This window comes from Lucilia cuprina, chromosome 6 (genome assembly GCF_022045245.1).
Source record: "Lucilia cuprina isolate Lc7/37 chromosome 6, ASM2204524v1, whole genome shotgun sequence".
NCBI lineage: Eukaryota > Metazoa > Arthropoda > Insecta > Diptera > Calliphoridae > Lucilia > Lucilia cuprina.
The window spans coordinates 4,717,507-4,744,193 of record NC_060954.1 but is presented as its reverse complement, the minus strand read 5'-3'; the positions used below and the strand labels follow the sequence as shown (position 1 = coordinate 4,744,193).

Genomic DNA, 26,687 nt, shown 5'->3' with positions numbered 1-26,687 from the left:
ACAGAACTAGAACAGAACTAGAACAGAACTAGAACAAAACTAGAATAGAACTAGAACAGAACTAGAACAGAACTAGAACAGAACTAGAACAGAACTAGAACAGAACTATTTAGAACAAAACTGGAAAACAACTAGAACTGATCAAGAATTCATCATTTGCTCTTAAAAAGTTATATCGATATTTTCTATCGAAAACAATTTTGTTATTGATAAATTTTCTTTAGACGTTTGACATTTACATCTGAAACAAAAACTTATTTCAAAATGTCATGACAACAAAAATATTAATTTGAGTTTTTCTACATTAAATCTTTTACTCCTTTGATGGTGTTTCAAATTTAATTTCTTTTACTCTCCAAGGCAACTCAACAAATTTCTTATAAATTATATTTCTGCTACCAAAAAAAAAAAAAATCGTTTATAATTTTTTTGTAACAAGAAAAAATTTATATTTTATAAATTAAAAACTTCGTTTAACCGACACACAGACATCAACGTGTCTTACTTGTATATCGAGCATAAAAATATGCGCTCATGCCGAAAAACGCTTAACATGTACGTCTATTTATCCAACTGTCTGGATCGCTGACGTTTTATACAAATTTTTTTTTTTATTATTCTAATATAAGAAACAAAAAAGTCTTGTAGTGTAGTAACAGCTAAAAATGAACCAAAAAATTTGCTTATAATATTCATAACATTACCCTTAGACTATGTAGAGTAGTGAGTAGTATGAATGTATCCAAATAAGGTTTAAAACAAAATATTCAACAATTTTTCATTTTTTTTTCAACTACTTTTTCAAATAAAACCCAAACGCAGACAGCTACCAAGGACAGACTGAAGTTCATCAATTTTAGAGGAAAATTCTTATTATTTTTATATAAAGCTTGTTGATTTTTTGAATTCTAACTGTCTATTCAAAGTTGTGGCAGCAAAAATTCATATTTACAAGACAAAACAATCAAAAACAATAGAATAAATGTTAGAAAACAAACAAACAAAAAAATTGAGGATATAAAAGAAAAAGTAGAAGCTGTTTTGTAAATATCCTTGGCTGTATGTAAGATAAAACAAAAAAGGAATATTACGCATTCCAAGAAAAAAAAATAAATGAAAATCATATGAAAATAGCACATTATAAATATCTAAGCAAGATTTAACTGGAAATAAAAAATAAACATGATGGTTGAGAAGAAACAAAAAACCAAAGAACATTTGTTTTCTCAATGATAAATGATGATAGTGCAATTTTTGCATAATTTTTATTTCTTTTTTTCTGAACATTTCATTGTAGTTTTTATAAATAAAGTGTAAATTTAAATTGTATAAGAAAAAGAGAGAGAGTGAAAGAAGTTATGTGTTTTCTTTGATATTCCGTTTCCTTTAACTGTTTTTTAGTGTGTGTGTATGTGTGTGTGTGTGTATTTATAAGTTTGGTTCTTGCATTTGTAAATTTTTTAGAGCATGATTACTTTGCTTGTAATGTCTTGTCTTGTCATGTCAAATTTTTTGTTGTTTTTTTATATTTTCAAAGTTATGTACGTTTGTATGAGTATTTCTGTTACTGTATAGGGTTACAAAACCCAAAATGACAGCTAAACATATGTATGAAAATTTAAACAATTTGATATGTGAGCTAAAGAAATAAGTTTCTTTTTTTATTCTCTACAAATAAGATAAATGATTGAAATTTATTGACATTATAATATGTAAATTTTCTTCATTTTTTTTCTTTTCTATACATTATTACAGGAGGTTTTTCTCTTTTGACTTACAATAACTAATGATATTTTCTTTAAAGGAAATTTTACATTTTCTTTAAATTAATATTAATCATACGTCTCAGGGGATTGTTTACTTTTGACATTGTATTACAAGTGCTTGTAGTATACAACTATAAAAAGAAATTATTTAAATGAAAATGCTTATGATTCGGTGTTACTTGATCATATTTCATTATCAGGTAATTCAAAATTTTCTTTAAATTTTTCGTAATTAAACATTAATGAAGTGGAATCTTATGTTCTTCAATGACATTCGATATTCAGTTGAATTTTTGCATTCAATTGTTTACAAATAAATTAACTAGAAATAAACCCCTATCGACTTGCATTTACGGTTCAATAATACAGTTATTAAACTTCATCTTTAACTTTATACTTCTCTAACAACTAACATATAAAAAAGATTCAGCTTTCAGCTGCCTGGAACTATTTTATGTTTTAATTATAATTTATCTGCCTAACAGTAACTAATAGCATCACTGTATCACAAGTACCTGCATACATATAAATACATTAAGCTGGTCCAAAACAAACTAAAATTAAATCCAAAAAAAGTTCTCACATATTCTACAGATATATTGTAACTAATTAGGCAGCTAAAGGAGCAACCTTTTCTAAAAAAGATCGATCAGTTACAGAACAACTTTTTTAATAGCAAATTGCTTAGTTACAGAACAACTTTTCCTATAAAGAATTGCTGCTATAAAAAGTGAACAACTTTTATTATAGAAAAGTCCTACATATGTTTTGTCAACTTCAATTCGAGCTCCTTACTATTTCCATACATTATTTGTTTTAATTAATTTCCTTTAAATCAAAGTTCCCTTTTAATACTTAGAAAGAAAACATAGTAGTAAAAAAAAATAACATTTCCCATAAATATGACTATAAAAGAAACAGCAGCAACAAACAAAACAAACTTTAACAATCCCCTCATAATTTGTTATACTGATTTACAGCCAGTTAAAAGAAATGAATAGAATGGCATAAAAACTGCACTATAAAACAAAAAAGAGAAAACTAAAAACTTTATACACACACATGGTAAAAAGGGATAAGCCCAGCAGTTTTAAGGGAATGAATAACCTCAATTTATAAATACGTTTTATGCTACGTCCACTTATCGTATAAATTAATTGTATTAGTTTTGTTAGTAAATTTAAACATTTTGTAAAGGTCTTTTTGTGAACTTCAGGGTAATTGCAAATGTATTTAATATAGTTAAAACTGTAAAATACTGCGCCTACAAATGTAACTAGCTTTAGCAGACGTAATAATGGAATGATACTCATACAATAAATGTTCACATGAGTTAAATATGGCCGCAACTAAACTAAACACCCAACCAACTATGTCTAGTAAATCACACCATTCTCTAGTAAGCTTAAAAAGTTAGAAGTAGATGCAGATGATAGCAATAAGAAGTGGTTTTCCATAGAAAACGACTAAAGTCAGGACTACGCACTATAGAGTATATTATATATATTGAGCTTGGACATGAAAGCTTTTAGGACCGTAGAATGTACTAGATACTATACTAAACTATAGACTAGACTATAATTAGGCTAAAAATTACGCTATTGCCAGGCTACAGACTAGACTATTGACAGGCTACAGACTAGACTCTATACTAAAGACTAGATTACGAACTATACTACAGACTTAGCCATAGACAATAGACTAGACTATAGACAAGACTATAGACTGAACTATAGACTAGACCATAGACTAGACTATAGACTAGACTATAGACAAGAATATAGACTAGACTATAGACTAGACTATAGACTAGACTATAGACTAGACTATAGACTAGACTATAGACTAGACTATAGACTAGACTATAGACAAGACTATAGACTAGACTATAGACTAGACTATAGACTAGACTATAGACTAGACTATAGACTAGACTTTAGACTAGACTTTAGATCAGACTATAGACTAGACTATAGACTAGACTATAGACCAGACTACATACTATACTATATACTGACTATAGACTACATTGTAGACTAGACTAAAGACTAGACTATAGACGAGACCATAGATTAGACTATAGACTATAATTAGACTAAAAATTACGCTATTGAAAGGCTACTGACTAGACTATAGACTAGCCCATTGACTAGACTATAGACTACTTAGACCACAGACTATACTACAGACTAGATTACAAACTATACTACAGACTTAGCCATATACTAGACAATAGACTAGACCATAGACTAGACTATGGACCAGACTACATAGTACTATATACTGACAATAGATTAGACTGTAGATTAGACTATAGACTAGACTATAAGCAAGACTAGACTACAAACTAGACTATAGACTAGACTATAGACTATACTATAGACTAGACTATTGACTAGACTACAGACTAGACTATAGACTAGACTATAGACTAGACTATAGACTGGACTATAGACTAGACTATACACTAGACTATAGATTAGACTATAGACTAGATTATAGACTAGACTATAGACCAGACTACGACTAAAGTCGTAATCCTCACTATAGAGTATATTATATATATTGAGCTTGGACATGAAAGCTTTTAAGACTGTAGAATGTACTAGAGACTAGACTAAACTATAGACTAGACTATAATTAGGCTAAAAATTACGCTATTGACAGGCTACAGACTAGACTATAGACAAGCCTATTGACTAGACCACAGACTATACTAAAGACTAGATTACGAACTATACTACAGACTTAGCCATAGACAATAGACTAGACTATAGACAAGACTATAGACTAGACTATAGACTAGACTATAGACTAGACCATAGACTATAGACTAGACTATAGACTAGACTATAGACTAGACTATAGACTAGACTATAGACTAGACTATAGACTAGACTATAGACTAGATTATAGACTAGACTATAGACTAGACTATAGACTAGACTATAGACTAGATTATAGACTAGACTATAGACCAGACTACATAGTATACTATATACTGACTATAGACCTGACTGTAGATTAGACTATGGACTAGACTATAAACTGGACTATAGACTAGACTACAAACTTGACTATAGACTAGACTATAGACTAGACTATAGACTAGACTATAGAATAGACTATAGACTAGACTATAGACTAGACTATAGACTAGACTATAGACTAGACTATAGACTAAACTATAGACTAGACTATAGGCTAGATTATAGTAATATTACTAGAATATAGTAATATGAGTTGCAAAGATATAAAGTTTATAAAAATTCAAGGTTGCGTTAAAAATGAAGACATTTTGAGTCACCCTTTATTACTCACTTTGTTGTAGTTTGTTTTTTGCTGGACAGCAATAAAAAAAACTTGTGATAATAAATGAGTTTGCTGGTATAAACGAATAAATACAAACACATCATACACTCACACCAGTATTAGAACTTTACACATTCTATAATTTTTCCTGCTACTACACAAAACTACTTAAATATAATACAAATAAGAGTGTTGTACCAGTACTATGTTATATATCCTCCTGTTGTTGGTATAGTAGTAATTGTTATTTCAAACTGACCATGATAAAATAAAATAAGCTGTGCCAAGCATTTCCGCTTTTAGGTGATATATAGAGGAGTGTGTTGTTGTATATGTTTGTTGAGTTTAGAAAGGAAAACATATAAAATAAACTAAAGTTTTCTCTAAAATAAAAATGGCTTTGTTAAGATCAAACAAGCAAAAGACCAACAATAGTTAATATGTGAAAGTATTTGTTGGGATTTCCCTTGCACAAGTGGAAGTATTAGCAAGAGCAGCAAAAAATAAAAGAAAACATCAGGGTCATTGTGGTGATTTTTTTATTTCATTTATAGTTTTCCTTATTTTTCCTTTTTGTTATTGTGTGAAGTATAAAAAGCGGAACTATTAAGTGATTTTAAAATAGAAATTTTACTGTTAATGGTATTTTAAGTTTAAAGTAGGAATGATATTAGACATTTAAAAATAAATTGACTTATTAGCCTCTTCTACTAATATTATTAAATTTCTTTAGAAATTCTAAAGAAAATTATAAAATTAAAAAAATTGTTTTTAGGTACACCATGACGTATGATTATTAATAATCATCATACGTCATATTTAGTTTTTTAATAGAAATTTTTACTGAATTGAATTTATCTTTTATATTTTTATATTAAAATAAATATCAAAATCTTATTTTACTATACTTCACAATTTGAAAAATTTTTCTATCAGATCCCAAAATAAAAACTCTAAATAAAGTTTTATGTTTTTCCCACAATATAATCAAAAAGCTATTTAAAAACGTTCTGTTTGCGCAATCATGTGTATTTTGATGTTTTTGTTTCTTTGTTTTTTGCCAAAACTCCACAATCATGTTGATAAAGCTACTTTTGCTTAAGCACAGCATGCACACTGCAACTGAATCCTCTTTTTGAAAAACTCATATTTGTTGCTTGTTATTTATCCAAAAATAATGTTTTCAATTCCCGACTTATTTTTTGTTTTGTACTTTTTTCTTCATAATGCTGCATGTTGCAACAATTTTAAATAAACACATTTGTTTATGAAATTTGAAAACTAAAATCACAAACACGCATTTATGGTTGAATGGAGAGTAAATAGGAAAAAAAACTTGCAACAACCGGAAACTAAAAAGGATTTTAAGGGAATAAATTTTAAATATAACGCACATTATACATTAAGTATAATAAGGATATGAATGTTTAGTTGAGAGAATTGTTGGAAAGTTTAAATGCAAATGTAAAAGGTAATTGCCAGTAATAGTTATTTGTGGCAATAATATTTGATAAATAAGTTGTAAACAACTTGCATCACTGCTTATTTGAATATTTGTATGTATACGTAATGAAAGGAAGTAGTATTAATAACTATTTCTACTTGACTAATAAGTACAAGTATAGTCTATGAACATATTAACCATTTATTTGTCTGCATTTGACCAAATAACTAACCATCTAACCAACCAATTAACTAAACAATTAACTAAGCAATTAACTAACTTGCTAACTAACTAACTAAGTAACTAACTAACTAAGTAACTAACTAACTAACTAACTAACTAACTAAGTAACTGACTAACTAACTAAGTAACTAACTAACTAACTAACTAACCAATTAACTAACTAACTAACAAACTAACTACCTAACTTACTAAGTAAGTAACTAACTAACCAATTAACTAACTAACAAACTAACTACCTAACTTACTAAGTAATTAACTAACTAACTAATTAACTTACTTACTTACTTACTAACTTACTGACTATCGACTTAAACCATTTCAATAGACATGCCTACAGATCTCTACTATTGACAAGGCCATAGCCTTGCAGGGCAGTCTACAGCCTCAAGTATAGACCAATCCATAGACTCGACTATAACTACTTTAAAAAAACTTGACTATAAACCATTCAATAGTCTCGACATCATTCCATATCCTCGGCTACAAATCAATACATTGTCTTACATAGGATAGTCCATAGCCGCGACTATAGACCAGTCCATAACCATCACTATAGACCATTCCAAAGGCATGCCTATAGACCCGGCAGTAATCTTGCATATAGACCAGTCTATAGCCTTACTTACAGACCAGTCTATAGCCTAACTTATAGACCAGTCCATAGCCTTAACTATAGACCATTTCATAGCATCGACCAGTCCATAACCTTCACTATAGAACATTCCAAAGGCATGCCTAAAGACCTGGCAGTAATCTTTCATATTGACCAGTCTATAGCTTTACTTATAGACCAGTTTATAGCCTTACTTATGGACCAATCCATAGCCTTAACTATAGACCATTTCATAGCATCGACCAGTCCATAACCTTCACTATAGAACATTCCAAAGGCATGCCTAAAGACCTGGCAGTAATCTTACATATTGACCAGTCTATAGCCTTACTTATGGACCAATCCATAGCCTTAACTATAGACCATTTCATAGCATCGACTATAGATCAGTCCATAGTCTTGAATATAGACCAGTCCGTGATCTTGTCCATGGTCTCAGCTAGCCGATACTGCATTTAACAACCTGGTCTATATGCATGTCAGATTATAGACTAGTATGTTGTCTTCTTTTACAATTTGTCTACAGTACTTTGTCAAATACTTAGTACTTCAATTAATTTTTGTAACTTAAAACATTTTAGTAAAATTATTATAGTGTTATTTTTGAAAAATTTTTCCTCTAACAAGTTTAAACTTAAAATGTTATAAACTAAATATTATCTTAAATTTCAAATTATATTTATTGGTAAAAATACTACTTACACATTTACATAGCATTTATGTCCCTATAAGTGTAACTAAAATAAACCATATGCTTTTAGTAACTTTAGACTTTATTTAAGAATTTCCTTTTAGATTATTGCCAAATACAAGAATTAAGTATTAAATATAACGCTTGCAACAAATCATTAGAACATGCTTTACCTAGGAAAATTTGTTACCAAAGTAATTTGCAACAAAATGAACTAATGGTTTCTTTTGTAAGTGAATGAAGAGCTACACCTTTTGGTTGCTGGTTTATTTACTTTTTTTTTGGAAAAGTTAGGGAAATTATTTACTTTGTGACAAGTATCTCATCCAGGAATCTATGTGAATGGTAACGATATTATTACTAACATGATTTGGTTGTTGTATTTGTTGTTGTCTTTTATATTATAGCACATAAACTTGGTTCATATTATTGTATCGAAGTAAAGGAACTGGATATAGGTATGTCCTGGTATTTACATCTATAGGTGTAACGTACAGTGTTTAACTTGTAGCCATCGTAAAATAAAAACTGTAATAGAAATTGTAATTTTTTTGGGGGGAACCAAAATAATATATATGTCCCTTTATTTTAGAGAGATAAACAGAGGAACAAAAAATAAATCAGACAATATGATGCTTGTCCTAGTTGTTAAGGCAAAAGTACTAAATAAGTTAGAAAATACTGCTAAATGTTTTAATTGTTGTATAACAAATATCCGGAACCACTTTTCTTTTGTAACTTTACATACTAGTTACACTGTCTCAAGTACTTGTATTTAACTAAAATGTTATATGGTTGCATCATAAAGTTTAATGAAAAATTGTTTCAACTTTATGTTTCTTTCTCTTCCTGTTACATATATTTTACTCTTACACCTCATGCACGGGTATGTATTTAGAAAATGTCATAAACCACAAAGACTTTTGTTTTTATTTTTCGAAATTGTTTAGTCCTCTTATAGAGCAAAGTAAAGGGGATACGTTACCGAAGCAGGATATTCATTTTTTATGATCTCTCAAATTTACAAGTATTTTACACAGTTATTTCAGGTGACACACAGAGTGAAAAACATTTAAACACCAGACTACGAACACACATACATATGTACCTTCAAAACAAAGTCAAACTGTTATAAAACATAAAATTGTAGAGTATGAGTTGGAGTAGAAGAAAAAAATAAAGTCTTTTTGAAATATGTTTTAAAATCCCTCATATATTAAGATGTAAAGTGTCATAAAATGTTGTAAAATATAAATAAAAGAAAAGTTATAATTTGTGTGTGTGTTTTAAAGTTAAAGTGTGTCTGTGTGTGATAATAACAAGAAATACAATAAACTAATTTACAATTTGCTTAAAATTAATAAAAAAATTTAATAAACAATTGTTAAAGAAAAAAGTTAATAAAAATTTTTTATTAAAAACCAGAAAAATGTTAAAATGTGTATAGCTCCCTCTGTCGTTATGTAGCGTTATTAAGTTTAATGATCTTAAAGTAAACAGAATTCACCTTTATCGGTGATCTTGCTCTAAGTCCATATATTCACCTCATGCGATCTTGTTTCTATTATTAACCTTTTTTGTGGCTGGTGAAAAACTTTTCTTAACTAAACTCTGTTTCCCCTATCATGGTGTTCAATTGTGGTGATCTTATTTTCTGATAAATGAATATTATTGGTGATCTTATAACATATTCGATTTGATAAAAATTTTATGATTAATATTAAAAACCAAAAAACTTAAAATGTTAATAACTTTCTCTATTGCTATGTAGCTTTATTAAGTTTTTAGATCTTAAAGTAAACAGAATTCACCTTTATCGGTGATCTTGCGCTAAATTCAACAATTCACCTCATGCGATCATGCCTCTATATTATTCACCTTTTCAGTGGCTGGTGGAAAACGTTTCTTAACTAAACTCTGTCTCCCCTATCATGGTGTTCAATTGTGGTGATCTTATTTTCTGATAAATGAATATTATTGGTGATTTTATAACAAATTCGTCTAAACATTTTGTACTTAAGCGTATGATCTTTATTTTTGTTAATTTATTCAACTTCTCACGGCAAACCAGTGGTGAGTAATATATGACATTTTAACTCTATTTTTCCCTTTTTAAAATGTACTTCACTGATCGTATTGTTTGATCTTTAACAACACAGGGTGAGCAAAATCAAATGTTGTTTGTTGACATTGATTTCAACTTCGGGTAGAGAACATTATTTAATCAAAACACACTAGTAAGCTTTTGAGTTTATTTATATAATTTGAAATACCATGTACTTTATATATCCCATATGGTCTAGTGGCTAGGATATCTGGCTTTCACCCAGAAGGCCCGGGTTCGATTCCCGGTATGGGAAGTTTTTTTATTTTTCCATTAATTTAAGAAAATTTCAACTGAAACGATTGTTTCATTCTTTAGTTTATGCTTCAATCTCATTCATTAATTACTAAACTACTAACGGTTCATAGTGAAAAAAGCACTAAAGCTAACATCTCAGAGAAGTGATTGGAAATCTAATCTCTATTTGTTACTTAGAAATTGCCATGATCTTTTGTAATATGTAACTTTGGGAACATGATATATATTAAAATTCATAGGTTAACAACTGAAAGTTAAAATAAAGTCGAATTTACAAACAAGAAAATGAACTGGAAACGATCAAGTGGATATGTTTGCATATGTATGTATGTATGTATGTATGTATGTATGTATGTATGTATGTATGTATGTATGTATGTATGTATGTATGTATGTATGTATGTATGTATGTATGTATGTATGTATGTATGTATGTATGTACATGGTACGTATAAATAAAACCAAAAAAAATCTATTACAATATCTCTCCGACGGGGAATTGAACCCCGGTCTCCCGCGTGACAGGCGGGGATACTGACCACTATACTATCGAGGACTGCAAGGTTCTTCAAACTAAACAAGTTTATAAAATATTACCAAAAGTGCTGGTAAAAGTTGACCTTGAAATAAAAGCCGTGACCTTTAAAGAATGAGCTATCTAGTTCTAACGATATATTACCCTGAACCTCCCCCAATGAAATCTAAATTACAACAAGTTTTAGAATATTGTATACATTGAACGTTTATCTTAATATTTTAAAAAATAAGAAAAAACGCGCAATCTCCCCGACGGGGAATTGAACCCCGGTCTCCCGCGTGACAGGCGGGGATACTGACCACTATACTATCGAGGATTACAAGGATGGAAGTCATCATATACATATACAAACTAGTGATAAAGTCATTACTAAGATTTAAAAGGAATATATTTGACCTGAACTCAATGTCTTGACATGTGGTATGTATTTTCAAAACATTGCTATGACCTTTAACACTAAATAAAGTTTTGATTTGTATAATTCAATTAAAAGGGTTTAAAATAGAGGTTCATTATAATTAGTGAAAGATTTTGTATGTTTTTTACGATTAAAAAATGTATACAAGTACTATACAAACAAAGTTATTGCAATCTAATTGCAAAAAAATATGTTCTGTTTAGAACTTCTCCTCCCCGACGGGGAATTGAACCCCGGTCTCCCGCGTGACAGGCGGGGATACTGACCACTATACTATCGAGGACTACGGGGTTTTATAAATTAGACATTAAGATTTTGGAATTAATTCCGAAAAATTTGGTTCAAACTTAGTTTTTATAATGCACGTAGTGTTGTGATGTAATAATTACTTATCAAAATACTGATCTAAAGCATCAAATATCTTCCTAACAACATGAACTTTGACCTTTTCAAACACAATTCGTATCTTTCATATTACACTATAACAAATTTATCTCTAAAAGTTTGAATTAAACTTTACAAAAATGCAAATCTCCCCGACGGGGAATTGAACCCCGGTCTCCCGCGTGACAGGCGGGGATACTGACCACTATACTATCGAGGATGTTGAAATATTAAGCACAAAACTTGTATATAGTATCATGAAAATAAAAAATATTTTTTAAGAATTATACTTCAAATAATTGTAGTAATTATCAAAAAAAAGAAACATTTGATATACGTGATCTTGAACGGATATTTCATTATTAAGAATAAATAATTTATTGTCTCAAAAGAATAACCCTCATATTCATATATGCTTAATAAGGTTATTGATGGTTTATTGTAGGAATTTTGTATGGAAAATGCGCGTATTAAACCTAAAGTGAGCGCTTAATATATTTATGAATACGGGCGTAAATCTTTATCAATTTTCAAATACATATAAGCAATTTAATTGTTTGTCACGAAATGTTTTATTAATAATTTATTTTAATGTAACACATAACTACGCTCTTTTGGTTACTGTGATTAAAAATATACAACAGACCCAACATTTTCCTTAAAATATATGTACCACAAATCGTTATTTTTATTTTATATTTCTCTGGCAAAATGTCATTAAATGTAACATGACTATTAAGTCTCTAGAGTAGAATATAAATTTTAAACAATGTCTTTTTATTTTTTTTTTTCTCTAGTAGCAACATGATACATAACTGTGTCTATTATGGTTTTATTACATTTAAGGTTCATACCTTTATGGGGTAATTTAAAACCGCATCCATTTCCGCAAGTTTTTATTAAGAATTTTAAAACTGATACTCATCTAGTATTTAAACATGACGCAGTGCAGCATGATATTGTTAACAGAAATAAATACAAAATAAAAATTGTAGGAAAATAAACATAACTTGACTTATAAAATATTTAAAAAGTCATAAAATAGAAACACATGAAATTTTAGCAAATAAAGTAATTTGTAAGCGAGAAACAGGAAATAAGGAAATAGATTGTAAAATTTTTAATAAGAAAAACTTTTTGAAAGAAAAATTGGAAATAATATTAAGAATTGTTTCATGAAATTTAGGATTCTTTTTATATTCTAAAGACAATTTTGAAAAGGTTTTATTAATTATAGCATACAAATTATAAAATTTGCAGTTAACCAGTTCAGCTAATTAGTATTTCATAAATAACAATTCTCACCTTAGAAAAAGTTGCTTATCTCCCCGACGGGGAATTGAACCCCGGTCTCCCGCGTGACAGGCGGGGATACTGACCACTATACTATCGAGGATGACATAACACGTTCTAAATTGCTTCATGTTAAGTTGTTAGTCTCAGGAACTTGTCCATTTAAGAATCTTCTTTCATAATTAATAAATAAAGATTAAATAAAATATTTATGATTCATAATCACTCCACAACCTGCCCTCATAGGTTCTAATAATTTCATATTTTTAAAACTAAAAAAAAATATCAAAAAAAATCACTTTTCTTTCTCCCCGACGGGGAATTGAACCCCGGTCTCCCGCGTGACAGGCGGGGATACTGACCACTATACTATCGAGGACGGTGCATTCAATTCATACAATTCTTTTTGTTATTTTGCTATCATTCCGTACACTGTTGTCAAATTTCAAGATTTGAAATAAATACATAACCTTTGACCTTTCACATATCGAAATATACATGTTTTGAAAGATAAACAATTTAATTGTTAAACGCAATTTTAGAATCAGCTGAAATATTTGGAATTATATAGTGTTATAGAAAATGCATCGAAAAGGCTTAATGAAAAAAGTTCAAAAAATTTCAAATAGGATCTCTTAAAAGCTAAAGAAAAAAAAAACAGAAGTGAAAATGTTATTGAATGGATTTGAGCTAAGAATGCATACAAATGCACTTGTACTCATTCCAAGCCTTGAGTATTAATTTTATTAAAAAAGCGATACCGTCTCCCCGACGGGGAATTGAACCCCGGTCTCCCGCGTGACAGGCGGGGATACTGACCACTATACTATCGAGGATGTTATAAAGAAATCAAACATAAAAAGTAATGAATTGGAATGTCATTAGTAAGTGTTGGGATAAAAATGTATTATCTTTAAAAACTATAAACACATTAAGGAGTCTAATAAGGACATATATGATTTAATATAAATAACAGCAATATATATATTGGTGCAAAAAGAAATTTTGTAAACCTCCCCGACGGGGAATTGAACCCCGGTCTCCCGCGTGACAGGCGGGGATACTGACCACTATACTATCGAGGATCACGAGAATTGAGTTATAACTTTACGTACTTCAAATTAAATAATGGAATTTAAATTTATAAAATTTTTTTAGAACATGTTGCCAAATTTCACTTTCTTGATATCTGATCATGATTACAGTAAAAAAGGACGTTCTTCTCCCCGACGGGGAATTGAACCCCGGTCTCCCGCGTGACAGGCGGGGATACTAACCACTATACTATCGAGGATGTTATGAATCCTTCGAAATGCCTTCATGAAATTTGGCAACATAGCAATATTGAAATTTATAACAAGATAAATATGATCCATCTGTTGCAATTTTTTCTATGAAGTCTTCTTTCTAGCGCCCTTTTCCTAAACCAAGCTAATTTGTTTAAACATTTTCGACAAAACCACCGAACAAATTAGCTTTAAACGATGACAACAGCTGTGTAGATTTTTTTTAAAAGAAAAAGTGTTGAAATCACAAATTTAAATGCACATGTTATATACAACCAACAAAATGAACAAGTAACAGCAGACAATTTTAGGTTTTTAAATTGAATTTATTGATTTCACAATAAACGACAATATTTTGACATTATTGAACCACCCTATTTATCACAACTAAATAAAGGGTTGGACATTCGATTTTTTTTTTTGTGTTTCCAACTTGAAAGTGGAAATTATCTTATGGAAAACAGAGAAATTATGCCAGGTTTGTGCTAAAGCTAATTTATGCCCAGTTTTTTTTCCTCTTCATTTGTAATAGTTTTTTTCGGAACATTTTCAAAACTTCTGTTTACGTTTTTATGAGTTTAATAAAGGGAGTTATTGTTAATATGTTTCTCAAACTCTTTCAAACAATTGAAAGTGTGTGGTATTAGTAGCGTTTATGTCTTTTTATTTTGCAGTTTAGGGAGTTACGCAAAATTTATGTGTCTGGTATGTTTAACAAGAACATGCGACCAACCCCTTGGGTGTTTTACTTCTCTTACAAAACAAAATATTATTCAAAATACATGGCACAATGTATAAAAAACTATAAAGTAAAATAAACAAGTCTATGAATATGAGTTTCAAACTACAGTATTAAGAATGAAGAATTGAAGAAAAAGTGTGATTGTGTTTCCAAACCACAAACCTGTGGGAAATGAGATACAAGAATGATAATGTTTAAAAGTGGTAAAAATTACCACTATAGCAACACATAATAATGTGAAAAAAGAGTACAATCGCTTAAAAAATGAGAGTTAATTAGTGTAAATGAGAATTAAAAATTAAAAAAAAACTTCCTTTTCTTAAGCAAAGGATCACTCTTAAATGCTCTTCATACGAAATTTGGCAACAAGGCAGTTCTATGATATGATCTCTAATACATATTCATATATTCAATTAAAGAGCTCCGCAGTCCTCGATAGTATAGTGGTCAGTATCCCCGCCTGTCACGCGGGAGACCGGGGTTCAATTCCCCGTCGGGGAGTTTTAGAGAACAGTTTTTTACAAAAATTATTTAAATGTTTAATAAAAATTTATTTAGAATATATCCATCAACAGCTACTTAAATTTCAAGATCAATTATTAAATGTATTTATTCGAAATGTTAATTTTTATAACATGAAATTTGGCAACATGCCACTGCATCATACGTCTTGTCTTGCATTAAAGAAAACTGCATATTTTATTGATAAAATTTTTTATTAATTTTATTAATTAAAAATTTGTATAAATAATTGTACAATCTATTCTTGTAGTCCTCGATAGTATAGTGGTCAGTATCCCCGCCTGTCACGCGGGAGACCGGGGTTCAATTCCCCGTCGGGGAGATGTTAACCTTTTTAACATCTTATTCTCTAATATGTATACTAGATTAAGTATACATTCTTGGTCCCTTCCTATATACTATTGTATATAATTTAGACAGTATGCAGTCTACAGCATCCACCAAAGTATTAAATCGTCTACAGTATGGACTCTATATATATACAGTCTAGATACGGACGGTATCGTCCATAATCTTAACTATATTATCTATTGTCTTAAATAAAGTCTTCTCTATAGTTCTGTCGTCAATAGTCTCAATTATAGTATTGTATTGCCTCAACCCTAGTCCAGCTATTGTGGAAACTACAGTCTATACTATGATATCGCGTATAGTCCGGGCAATAGTAATATCCACAATCTCAAAAAGTCTGTACTATAATTCTGTCTATAACCTGACCAATAGTACTATAAACATGTATAGCCTTAACCATAGTCTAGACCTGATCAATAGTACTATAAACATGTATAGCCTTAACCATAGTCTAGACAATAGTCTTGTCTATAGTCTGAACTTTAGTCTTGTTTAAGGTCTGGGTCTATAGTTTACAACTTGGAACTTGTTTCCGTTTGCAGACTATATAATGTATTCTCTCGCCTATACTCTCCAGCATAGTCTTATAGTCTCGAATATATGAAGACAGGAATACTGTTTAAGATGAAAAACTATAATTTCTCTATAAACATATGGTAATGACTAAAAAGTATTACATCTCCCCGACGGGGAATTGAACCCCGGTCTCCCGCGTGACAGGCGGGGATACTGACCACTATACTATCGAGGATGTTGAGATATTTTCGAACCATTTCTAACATTCTATTCCAAAAATGATTGAATATATTTTCGACTCAAATATTCTAACTTCAAACTTTTTACAAAAAAATATGTATTCCAGGTCCTCCAACTGCACTATTTCCTGCTTTTAACCCTCACCACATCTCACATATTCTTCAAACTTATGATTCACTTTAAAACTATATGCTATAAAAATGATGGCGTGTTAAAACATCTTTATTTAAAAACAAACAAAAAATGTAAAAGAATCATAAAAATGATTAAAACATTCAAATTAACTTTATTTAAGGTTATTATCCTTAAAATACTCAACTATACCCAGTACATATTTCTTAGAATATTGTATATATGCAGTTTTAAACAATTTATAGCATTGTCAACAAATAGTGAAAAGTTATTTACTCACCTGTCGTTGACATTTTTAACTTCAACTATGAACTTTTCTACGTCTGCCCGAAATAAAGTACGCTAAAGTAAAACACAACTTTATAATATTGTTGTTAATGTGTTTTACAAAATAGTCCCCAAACACGATAAAAAAAAAATATAATCAACTTAACGATGTCCTTTTTTGTTCGAAATAAATTTTTTAATGTATTTAAGGATTTTTGTTTTTTATAAAACAAAATGATTAATAAGTTGCATTTAAAAATATAAACTACCACCAGGAGGTAATAAATAATGACATGCTTGATTGTTGTTTATCTCTCAATGGTAGATTTTTTTAATGCATTTTTAAGGGTTTGTAATTAATTTCTTTCATATGGTTTAGTTTTTGGAGTTTGTAATATTTATAGAAGTTATATGCTGGTTTTTGTTCAAAATTGATAAATGACTGTCATATATGTAAATAAATTAGCTAATATTTTTTTGGTTATTAAAGTCACTAACTTAATAAAAATATAGCCAAGTATTTGATAAATGGCTGCAGTTTTATTTATTGCCAATGATATATAATTGATTGATTTTATTAAGTTATGAGAGCAGCTGTTGTACAAAAATTTATTCATTTCTACATCTAGTGCTGAACTAAAGAACTGAACTAGAACTGAACTAGAACGGAACTAGAACTGAACTAGAACTGAACTAGAACTGAACTAGAACTGAACTAGAACTGAACTAGAACTGATCTAGAACTGAACTAGAACTGAACTAGAACTGAACTAGAACTGAACTAGAACTGAACTAGAACTGAACTAGAACTGAACTAGAACTGAACTAGAACTAAACTAGAACTGAAGTAGAACATTTAAACTGGAACTAAACAAGAACTGTACTAAAACTCAATTGGACGGAACTTGAACTAGTTAACGTTATATATTTTTCGCTATAGTTGGAACTGTGAACATTTTCAATAAGTACCATTATTTTTAGAAACATCTCACCGAAACATTGAAAAGCTTTTACCATATTTTCACCCAAAGACAATTCAGGTTTGGGGTGGTAAACCATAAATTACTTTAAAAACACTTGTTAGCATTATGATTATACTGAACTGTGAAACACTAGAAAACAAGACTACAACCAAATCCCTTTAGTGGTATTGTGTTAATTCAATAAAATGCGTATAATCGAATTTTACACTACTGAATATACATATATTAGAGTAAGTATGTACTTCATGGATGGATGATGGTACACTTATACAAAAAGTCATAAATATTTTATACAATTTATTAAATTATGATCAGTTCTTCTTTTTCACTACACATTTAGAGCAATAAATGCAATATTTCAAATAAAAATTGTACATGCTTGTATGTATTAATGTGGTTTATTGGTATCCTTAGCCGTTATCCTTTTATCAAGTTTAAATGTACTTACAGATGCAAAGAGGGTTGTTTATTGTCTGCGTATCTTAATATTTTATACCTATAATATATATTTTTTGCGGTATTGTAATTGTACTTATAATGTGAACATTTTGTAAATGATTTTGTGTAAGTTTTAGAAGAATTTTAAGGGTGATTTACATTGTGATATTGGACCAGTAGTCTGCACGTAACAAGTGCATTTTGTAATCATAATTCCTTGTTCCTTTGATTATTATTATTTTATTTTTTTGCAATGTATTGCAAATATTTCTTTGATTTTGTTGTACATATTTTATAATTCGACTAAGGAAACCATGACAGATGTTCTAAATGGCCTTTTAGAGATGGGTGCATAAATGTTGTTGAAGTTTTTAGAATTTTTCATAGTAATTTTCACTAATGTCATGACATTTAAACAGATACATTTTACATTGAAAATAATTTTTTTTTTGTGCCACATATATGTACATGGACATATGTATTTAAATTGCTATAAAGTTTAAAGTTTTAAAAAAGTTTAAAATTATATATTTAGAATACCTTTTCCAGGTCAGTTCTAGTTCAGTTCTAGTTCAGTTCTAGTTCAGTTCTAGTTCAGTTCTAGTTCAGTTCTAGTTCAGTTCTAGTTCAGTTCTAGTTCAGTTCTAGTTCAGTTCTAGTTTAGTTCTAGTTCAGTTCTAGTTCAGTTCTAGATCAGTTCTAGTTCAGTTCTAGTCCTGGTTCAGTTCAAGTTCACTTTTTGTTCAGTTCTTGCTCTATACCATAATTTCCTAGGCTTTTAATTTGTTGTAAATCTTAATTGTTTTACACCCATTTAATGTTTTCCCATTTATTTGTTTATTTAACAAATTGTTTTTATATCAAACTTAAGTTCCTTCTGTTATATGTCATATATATTTTTTTATTAATCATAAAGTTTGTTTTTTATTTATAATTTGTTACTATTTTCTTTAGTTAATTTAAGGTTTTTTGTTATGCTGTCATAAACATAGGACCTATTAAGTGCGACAGTAAACAGCAAGAGAAATTCATATTATTGTATAAACATGGGGCTCATAAAGTTTGACATTTTGTGGAAAAGATTTATAATTGAAAAACAAGCGTACTACACAAAACATTAAAATAAATTAAATGGTGGCGATTGTGGAAAGAGTTGAAGTTTGGAAGTAGACAATATCATTAATCGATGACAAAGTAGGCATGCAATGTAAGTTTGCTTTTCTATTAATTCCAATATTGGAGTTAAAAGTGGAATTGTTCTGTATTGTAGAAAATAAAAAATCGAACGATCTCCCCGACGGGGAATTGAACCCCGGTCTCCCGCGTGACAGGCGGGGATACTGACCACTATACTATCGAGGATGTTGATGCAACATTAAATTTGAAGCTATTTGTAATGCAGCACTCAGAACTTTTAAATATTCAACAGATATATAAATTCTTAGAAATAATTGTGTGATGTAACTTAGCTTAAGGTTTATAGAATGTTGCTGCAACATCCTCGATAGTATAGTGGTCAGTATCCCCGCCTGTCACGCGGGAGACCGGGGTTCAATTCCCCGTCGGGGAGATCGTAGGACTCTTTTTGTTCTTTGCCTTTAGATTTGCTCTCGTATTTACATTTAAAGTTTTAATTACAACTACACAAAATTAATCCTCTTTATGGCCAAAGTATAATCAAAACAAATATAATACTATAGCATGAATACGAGTAACCAAACTTGGTTTTGACATTGGTCAAAAACGAAAAACAGTGGAACCTAGATAATGTCCACACTTTTGTAATCACAACAAACAAGTGCTACCTAAAAGTAGCAGTTCCTTTAGGAAATTTATTACGTTTTTAATTTATTTACATATGTAATTGCTTATTACTAGGACCCACTGTTGGTCTTACTTCTTGGTCCATTTTAAAAACATACGCATTTAAACAAACTAAAATTTATATGATATGTTTGTTTAAATATAGCTAAACTCCCCAAACACCCACATACACTCACTTAAATATACATAAATGCATTTTACTCACACACACACACAATGGCTGATTTTGAAATTCCTGCTTGCGTAAGTGCTGGTTTGTCTGTTCCATACACACACACGTATGAAAAAACATACAATCAGACAAATATGCAGACAGACTTTTTCACATTTTAACAAAAACATAGGAAAACAACTTTGTGTGCTTCGTTAAGCAAAGTGGATGTTAAGTGTAATGCGATTTTTATGTAAATTTTGTTTTTCCAAAAAGAAGAAAAATTGGAAAAACTGTTTTATAACTGATGACGATGATGATGCCGTTGGTTGCCACGGTCACGGCCAAGGGATATTGTATTGTAACCATCATCATCAGCTTCATTATTAACAACAAAAATCCAGAAATTTTTAACTCTACTTTTATACTTCACATGTATGTATATAACATGCATTTAAACACAGATACATACACACATTTATTTCATGTACTTATGGACCCAGTAGTTTTGGAAATGATAATGCATCTCTTTTACATTGTATTTTTTCAATAATTTGACACTTAAGTATCCTCTATAATCTTGAGTTAAGACACTTCCTACAACGACAATTGTCTAATAAAATAGCGATTGCAATAAGTGGATTCTATTGTTTACTAATATGTTAACCTAGTAATTCAGACCAGCCTCCCTCGATCTGCTGGTTTATATCATTTATAATTCCTGTTCATGTTTTCATGTTGGCAAATACTCAGTTTACTTACTTATTTCCAACCCATCTCATCACCATCATACATTTTTGGGTATGAATTTTATTTAAGTGTATTCATTTGTTGTTATTGGGGTTTTTGAATTCAGTACTTTTTTTGCTTCTCTTGTCCAGTATTCTACAGAATACAAAAAAATAACATGAGCAAAAAATCAGCTTAGCACAACAACAGCAAAAATTCTTATTTCGTACAATGGTTGGATGTTATGGAAAATTTACTATTTTCCAAATATAAAACTTTTGTATTTTAAACCATTTAAATGTTTATGCTCATAATGATATAAGCACACTCAAACAAACTCACATCCTAGGATACAAACAAGTACGTTTAAACAATATCCTGGTTAATGTAATTTAAGCCTTACTTTAGACGAATATAATTTAAAAGTGAAGAGATTTTAAAGTGATTTGAAAATTCGATAAGCTTTAGTTAAGTTCTAGTTCAGTTTAAGTTCAGTTCTAGATCAGTTCTAGTTCAGTTCTAGTTCAGTTCTAGTTCAGTTCTAGTTCAGTTCTAGTTCAGTTCCAGTTTAGTTCTAGTTCAGTTCTAGTTCAGTTCTAGTTCAGTTCTAGTTCAGTTCTAGTTCAGTTCTAGTTCAGTTCTAGTTCAGTTCTAGTTCAGTTCTAGTTCAGTTCTAGTTCAGTTCTAGTTCAGTTCTAGTTCAGTTCTAGTTCAGTTCTAGTTCGGTTCTAGTTCTGATTCAGTTATTCCGTAGTTATTGTTCATTTAAGGATAAGAGAACATCCTCGGCAGTATAGTGGTTAGTATCCCCGCCCGTCACGCGGGAGACCGCGGTTCAATTCCCCGTCTGGGAGACGTTATAATTTTTTTATATTTCATGTTTTTAAGGGGAGATGTTAATTTTTTTTATAGTTTAAGTTTTTAAAGGGTTTAGGATTTTCTCTGAAAAATTTTAGAAATGTGTATTCATATTATATTGACTTAAAAATTATCCCTCGTTATATTACTAAATTACACTAGACATATCAAACATATTTTTAAACATACTGTTGTTTGTAAAATCAATACAAGATGGTCGAATATTCGCATCCCTTTGCTTTTTTTTCTCGTTTTCTCTTAATATTGCTGCTGTTGTTGTTGCTGTTGTTCCTAACAACAAGAAAAACATAATACAGAACATTTGTATTTATAAAAACATACAAAATACAAACAAAATAATACTCTCTGTCAAGTGGTCGGCTGAATATTTACAATTTATAGAGAGTTCTCAACCAGGCGGACTAGTTTTTCACATATTCAAATAAACTCCTCTTTGGTAGATAGATCCTTATGTTTGTGTTGTTGCTGTTTTCAGAAACAATTCATTAGTGTATGTGTGAGTTAACTGAAGTGTATTTGTTATTGTGTGTTTGTCCATATGAAAAACAGACAAAAAAACCCCGGATGCTGATTTCAGTTTTTGGGTGTTTGAGTGTTTAAATGAAATCACAGTCGAAAATTGCTCATATTTGTATTTTGTAATTAACGTAATGAAAATGCTTTTCAAGTACTTTATGAGTATTATATACATAATTTTTATACTGAATGTTCTTTTCTTGTATTTGTTGTGAATAAATATGATTTGTATGGTTTTGGCTTTAAAGAGAATTTGAAGTTTAATTTGGCATAAGAATAAAATTTAAGGTAAATTGAAGATGTATTAAAAATAAATTTTTGTATATTGTTAAACAAATTCAAGAGATATTGTTATTATATTACTTAGGTATTAGTGATCACATGGTGTGGCCAAATTTATATGAATGAACTATTGTTTTAACATTTTATAAATTTTTAAATAATTATATTTGAAATACGAATATTTTCGATATTCTAGCAACATCCTCGATAGTATAGTGGTCAGTATCCCCGCCTGTCACGCGGGAGACCGGGGTTCAATTCCCCGTCGGGGAGATGTTGAAGAAACAGTTTTTTGTATGTATTCTTTATCGTTTACGGCCTAGATTATAGTTTATATAATATAAAACGTAGTTCGGTCTATTCTGGTCTGAGATATGGACTATATCTGAGACCATAAACTAGACTATAGGTTGTACTATAGTCCAGACAAGAGACGAGACTAAACTTAATACTATAGGCGAAACTATTGTCCAGACTACAGGCAAAACTTATTGTCCATTCTACAAATGGAACTATAGTCCGTACTATAGTCCAAACTATGGAAGCGTCTATAGCCCACTACACATTACAGCCAAGACTTTAGAAATTTTTGCGATTCTAAAGTCAAGACTGTAAAAAAATTTCAATATTTTGGACTTTTCAATAGTTTTTAAAAAATTTTAAATTAAAAAAGCTTGTAGATCTCCCCGACGGGGAATTGAACCCCGGTCTCCCGCGTGACAGGCGGGGATACTGACCACTATACTATCGAGGATGTTACTCAGATTATGGCAATTCTTAGTTATAACCTACACCCAACTAAATTCTACATAAACATTCTAAATAAACAATACAATTTTAACTATTCTTTCTGTTAATCGTCTAACACTGTAACTTTCATTTGGTTGCATGTAAGTTTATTAGCCTGTAGACAAAGTTTTGTCATAAATTTATTTACTTGTATCATAAAAAAATTAGAATAATTTCACTTTCTTCTAATAAGTATAAAACTTAACAATGTGTAATTAATTGTGTACTAGATCTAAAAAGAGTATAATAAAAAAAATTTAATGCCTAAACTAAAATGAAATAAAAAAGTTTGTTTTATTTGAAAATTTTGATTTGTTTTTAAAGTGTCAGTCAACAGAGGTTATATAAACTGACACATCGTATACTTTCGTTTATGTTGTTTAATAAAGAGAATATTTAAATTTATTAAAAATACTTAAATACTATTATAAAAACAAGAGATTATTATAAATGAAATTTTGATTAAAAGAATTGTTAAACATTTTGTTGTTAAACATTAGAATAAACTATTTACTGGGGAATGTTTAAAATAATAGATTTTATTGTGAGAGGCTAAGAAATAACTTAAATAGAGTTAATAACATTTGAAAATTTTAATTAATTTTTATGAAAAATTAAAAAATTGAAAAAGTTCTTAAAACATTACAAGTTTAAAAACTTAAAAATGCAAAACTGTTATACCGCTTGGAAACTATAAAAAATCTATTAGATAATGAATTAGATTATAGACCAACTACAAAACTGTAGTCTAAACAGTAAGCTTAAATAAAGTACTGCCTATTTAGGCTATGAACTTCAGTATAGACAAGACACAGACTTTAATATAGAATAATATAAAGACTAAACTCGAGTGGACAAGACTATAGACCAGATTATAGACCAAGACTATAGATTTAATTATAGAAAAGACTAAAATCTATACAATAGTTCAGACTATAGACTAGATTATGGACTAGGTTATACACAAGACTATTGACCAGGCTATAGGACTATAGACTAGACTATAAACTAGACTATAGACTAGACTATAAACTCGACTATAAATTAGACTATATACTAGACTATAGACTAGACTATAGACTAGACTATTGACTAGACTATAGACTAGACTATAGACTAGACTATAGACTAGACTATAGACTAGACTTTAGACTAGACTATAGGTTTTAAGTTTTTAAAGGGTTTAGGATTTTCTCTGAAAAATTTTAGAAATGTGTATTCATATTATATTGACTTAAAAATTATCCCTCGTTATATTACTAAATTACACTAGACATATCAAACATATTTTTAAACATACTGTTGTTTGTAAAATCAATACAAGATGGTCGAATATTCGCATCCCTTTGCTTTTTTTCTCGTTTTCTCTTAATATTGCTGCTGTTGTTGTTGCTGTTGTTCCTAACAACAAGAAAAACATAATACAGAACATTTGTATTTATAAAAACATACAAAATACAAACAAAATAATACTCTCTGTCAAGTGGTCGGCTGAATATTTACAATTTATAGAGAGTTCTCAACCAGGCGGACTAGTTTTTCACATATTCAAATAAACTCCTCTTTGGTAGATAGATCCTTATGTTTGTGTTGTTGCTGTTTTCAGAAACAATTCATTAGTGTATGTGTGAGTTAACTGAAGTGTATTTGTTATTGTGTGTTTGTCCATATGAAAAACAGACAAAAAAACCCCGGATGCTGATTTCAGTTTTTGGTGTTTGAGTGTTTAAATGAAATCACAGTCGAAAATTGCTCATATTTGTATTTTGTAATTAACGTAATGAAAATGCTTTTCAAGTACTTTATGAGTATTATATACATAATTTTTATACTGAATGTTCTTTTCTTGTATTTGTTGTGAATAAATATGATTTGTATGGTTTTGGCTTTAAAGAGAATTTGAAGTTTAATTTGGCATAAGAATAAAATTTAAGGTAAATTGAAGATGTATTAAAAATAAATTTTTGTATATTGTTAAACAAATTCAAGAGATATTGTTATTATATTACTTAGGTATTAGTGATCACATGGTGTGGCCAAATTTATATGAATGAACTATTGTTTTTAACATTTTATAAATTTTTAAATAATTATATTTGAAATACGAATATTTTCGATATTCTAGCAACATCCTCGATAGTATAGTGGTCAGTATCCCCGCCTGTCACGCGGGAGACGGGGTTCAATTCCCCGTCGGGGAGATGTTGAAGAAACAGTTTTTTGTATGTATTCTTTATCGTTTACGGCCTAGATTATAGTTTATATAATATAAAACGTAGTTCGGTCTATTCTGGTCTGAGATATGGACTATATCTGAGACCATAAACTAGACTATAGGTTGTACTATAGTCCAGACAAGAGACGAGACTAAACTTAATACTATAGGCGAAACTATTGTCCAGACTACAGGCAAAACTTATTGTCCATTCTACAAATGGAACTATAGTCCGTACTATAGTCCAAACTATGGAAGCGTCTATAGCCCCACTACACATTACAGCCAAGACTTTAGAAATTTTTGCGATTCTAAAGTCAAGACTGTAAAAAAATTTCAATATTTTGGACTTTTCAATAGTTTTTAAAAAATTTTAAATTAAAAAAGCTTGTAGATCTCCCCGACGGGGAATTGAACCCCGGTCTCCCGCGTGACAGGCGGGGATACTGACCACTATACTATCGAGGATGTTACTCAGATTATGGCAATTCTTAGTTATAACCTACACCCAACTAAATTCTACATAAACATTCTAAATAAACAATACAATTTTAACTATTCTTTCTGTTAATCGTCTAACACTGTAACTTTCATTTGGTTGCATGTAAGTTTATTAGCCTGTAGACAAAGTTTTGTCATAAATTTATTTACTTGTATCATAAAAAAATTAGAATAATTTCACTTTCTTCTAATAAGTATAAAACTTAACAATGTGTAATTAATTGTGTACTAGATCTAAAAAGAGTATAATAAAAAAAATT

At 29.7% G+C, this 26,687-nt stretch overlaps 17 non-coding genes across 17 annotated transcripts; 5 read left to right on the top strand and 12 right to left on the bottom strand.

Annotated features, from left to right (window-relative positions):
• The first annotated feature begins 10,357 nt into the window (after positions 1 to 10,357).
• Positions 10,358 to 10,429, top strand: Trnae-uuc. The gene has a single exon. It is a non-coding gene; the product is annotated as a tRNA-Glu (tRNA).
• Positions 10,430 to 11,213: 784 nt separating this feature from the next.
• Positions 11,214 to 11,285, bottom strand: Trnad-guc. Its single transcript has one exon. It is a non-coding gene; the product is annotated as a tRNA-Asp (tRNA).
• Positions 11,286 to 11,598: 313 nt separating this feature from the next.
• Positions 11,599 to 11,670, bottom strand: Trnad-guc. The gene has a single exon. It is a non-coding gene; the product is annotated as a tRNA-Asp (tRNA).
• Positions 11,671 to 11,919: 249 nt separating this feature from the next.
• On the bottom strand, positions 11,920 to 11,991 carry Trnad-guc. Its single transcript has one exon. It is a non-coding gene; the product is annotated as a tRNA-Asp (tRNA).
• Positions 11,992 to 13,095: 1,104 nt separating this feature from the next.
• Positions 13,096 to 13,167, bottom strand: Trnad-guc. The gene has a single exon. It is a non-coding gene; the product is annotated as a tRNA-Asp (tRNA).
• Positions 13,168 to 13,371: 204 nt separating this feature from the next.
• On the bottom strand, positions 13,372 to 13,443 carry Trnad-guc. The gene has a single exon. It is a non-coding gene; the product is annotated as a tRNA-Asp (tRNA).
• Positions 13,444 to 13,828: 385 nt separating this feature from the next.
• On the bottom strand, positions 13,829 to 13,900 carry Trnad-guc. Its single transcript has one exon. It is a non-coding gene; the product is annotated as a tRNA-Asp (tRNA).
• A 177-nt stretch (positions 13,901 to 14,077) lies between these two features.
• On the bottom strand, positions 14,078 to 14,149 carry Trnad-guc. The gene has a single exon. It is a non-coding gene; the product is annotated as a tRNA-Asp (tRNA).
• A 137-nt stretch (positions 14,150 to 14,286) lies between these two features.
• Trnad-guc lies at positions 14,287 to 14,358 on the bottom strand. The gene has a single exon. It is a non-coding gene; the product is annotated as a tRNA-Asp (tRNA).
• Positions 14,359 to 15,521: 1,163 nt separating this feature from the next.
• Trnad-guc lies at positions 15,522 to 15,593 on the top strand. Its single transcript has one exon. It is a non-coding gene; the product is annotated as a tRNA-Asp (tRNA).
• A 271-nt stretch (positions 15,594 to 15,864) lies between these two features.
• Trnad-guc lies at positions 15,865 to 15,936 on the top strand. The gene has a single exon. It is a non-coding gene; the product is annotated as a tRNA-Asp (tRNA).
• A 708-nt stretch (positions 15,937 to 16,644) lies between these two features.
• Positions 16,645 to 16,716, bottom strand: Trnad-guc. The gene has a single exon. It is a non-coding gene; the product is annotated as a tRNA-Asp (tRNA).
• A 3,115-nt stretch (positions 16,717 to 19,831) lies between these two features.
• Trnad-guc lies at positions 19,832 to 19,903 on the bottom strand. Its single transcript has one exon. It is a non-coding gene; the product is annotated as a tRNA-Asp (tRNA).
• A 136-nt stretch (positions 19,904 to 20,039) lies between these two features.
• Positions 20,040 to 20,111, top strand: Trnad-guc. The gene has a single exon. It is a non-coding gene; the product is annotated as a tRNA-Asp (tRNA).
• Positions 20,112 to 23,123: 3,012 nt separating this feature from the next.
• On the top strand, positions 23,124 to 23,195 carry Trnad-guc. Its single transcript has one exon. It is a non-coding gene; the product is annotated as a tRNA-Asp (tRNA).
• A 409-nt stretch (positions 23,196 to 23,604) lies between these two features.
• Positions 23,605 to 23,676, bottom strand: Trnad-guc. The gene has a single exon. It is a non-coding gene; the product is annotated as a tRNA-Asp (tRNA).
• A 2,646-nt stretch (positions 23,677 to 26,322) lies between these two features.
• On the bottom strand, positions 26,323 to 26,394 carry Trnad-guc. Its single transcript has one exon. It is a non-coding gene; the product is annotated as a tRNA-Asp (tRNA).
• Positions 26,395 to 26,687: the final 293 nt, after the last annotated feature.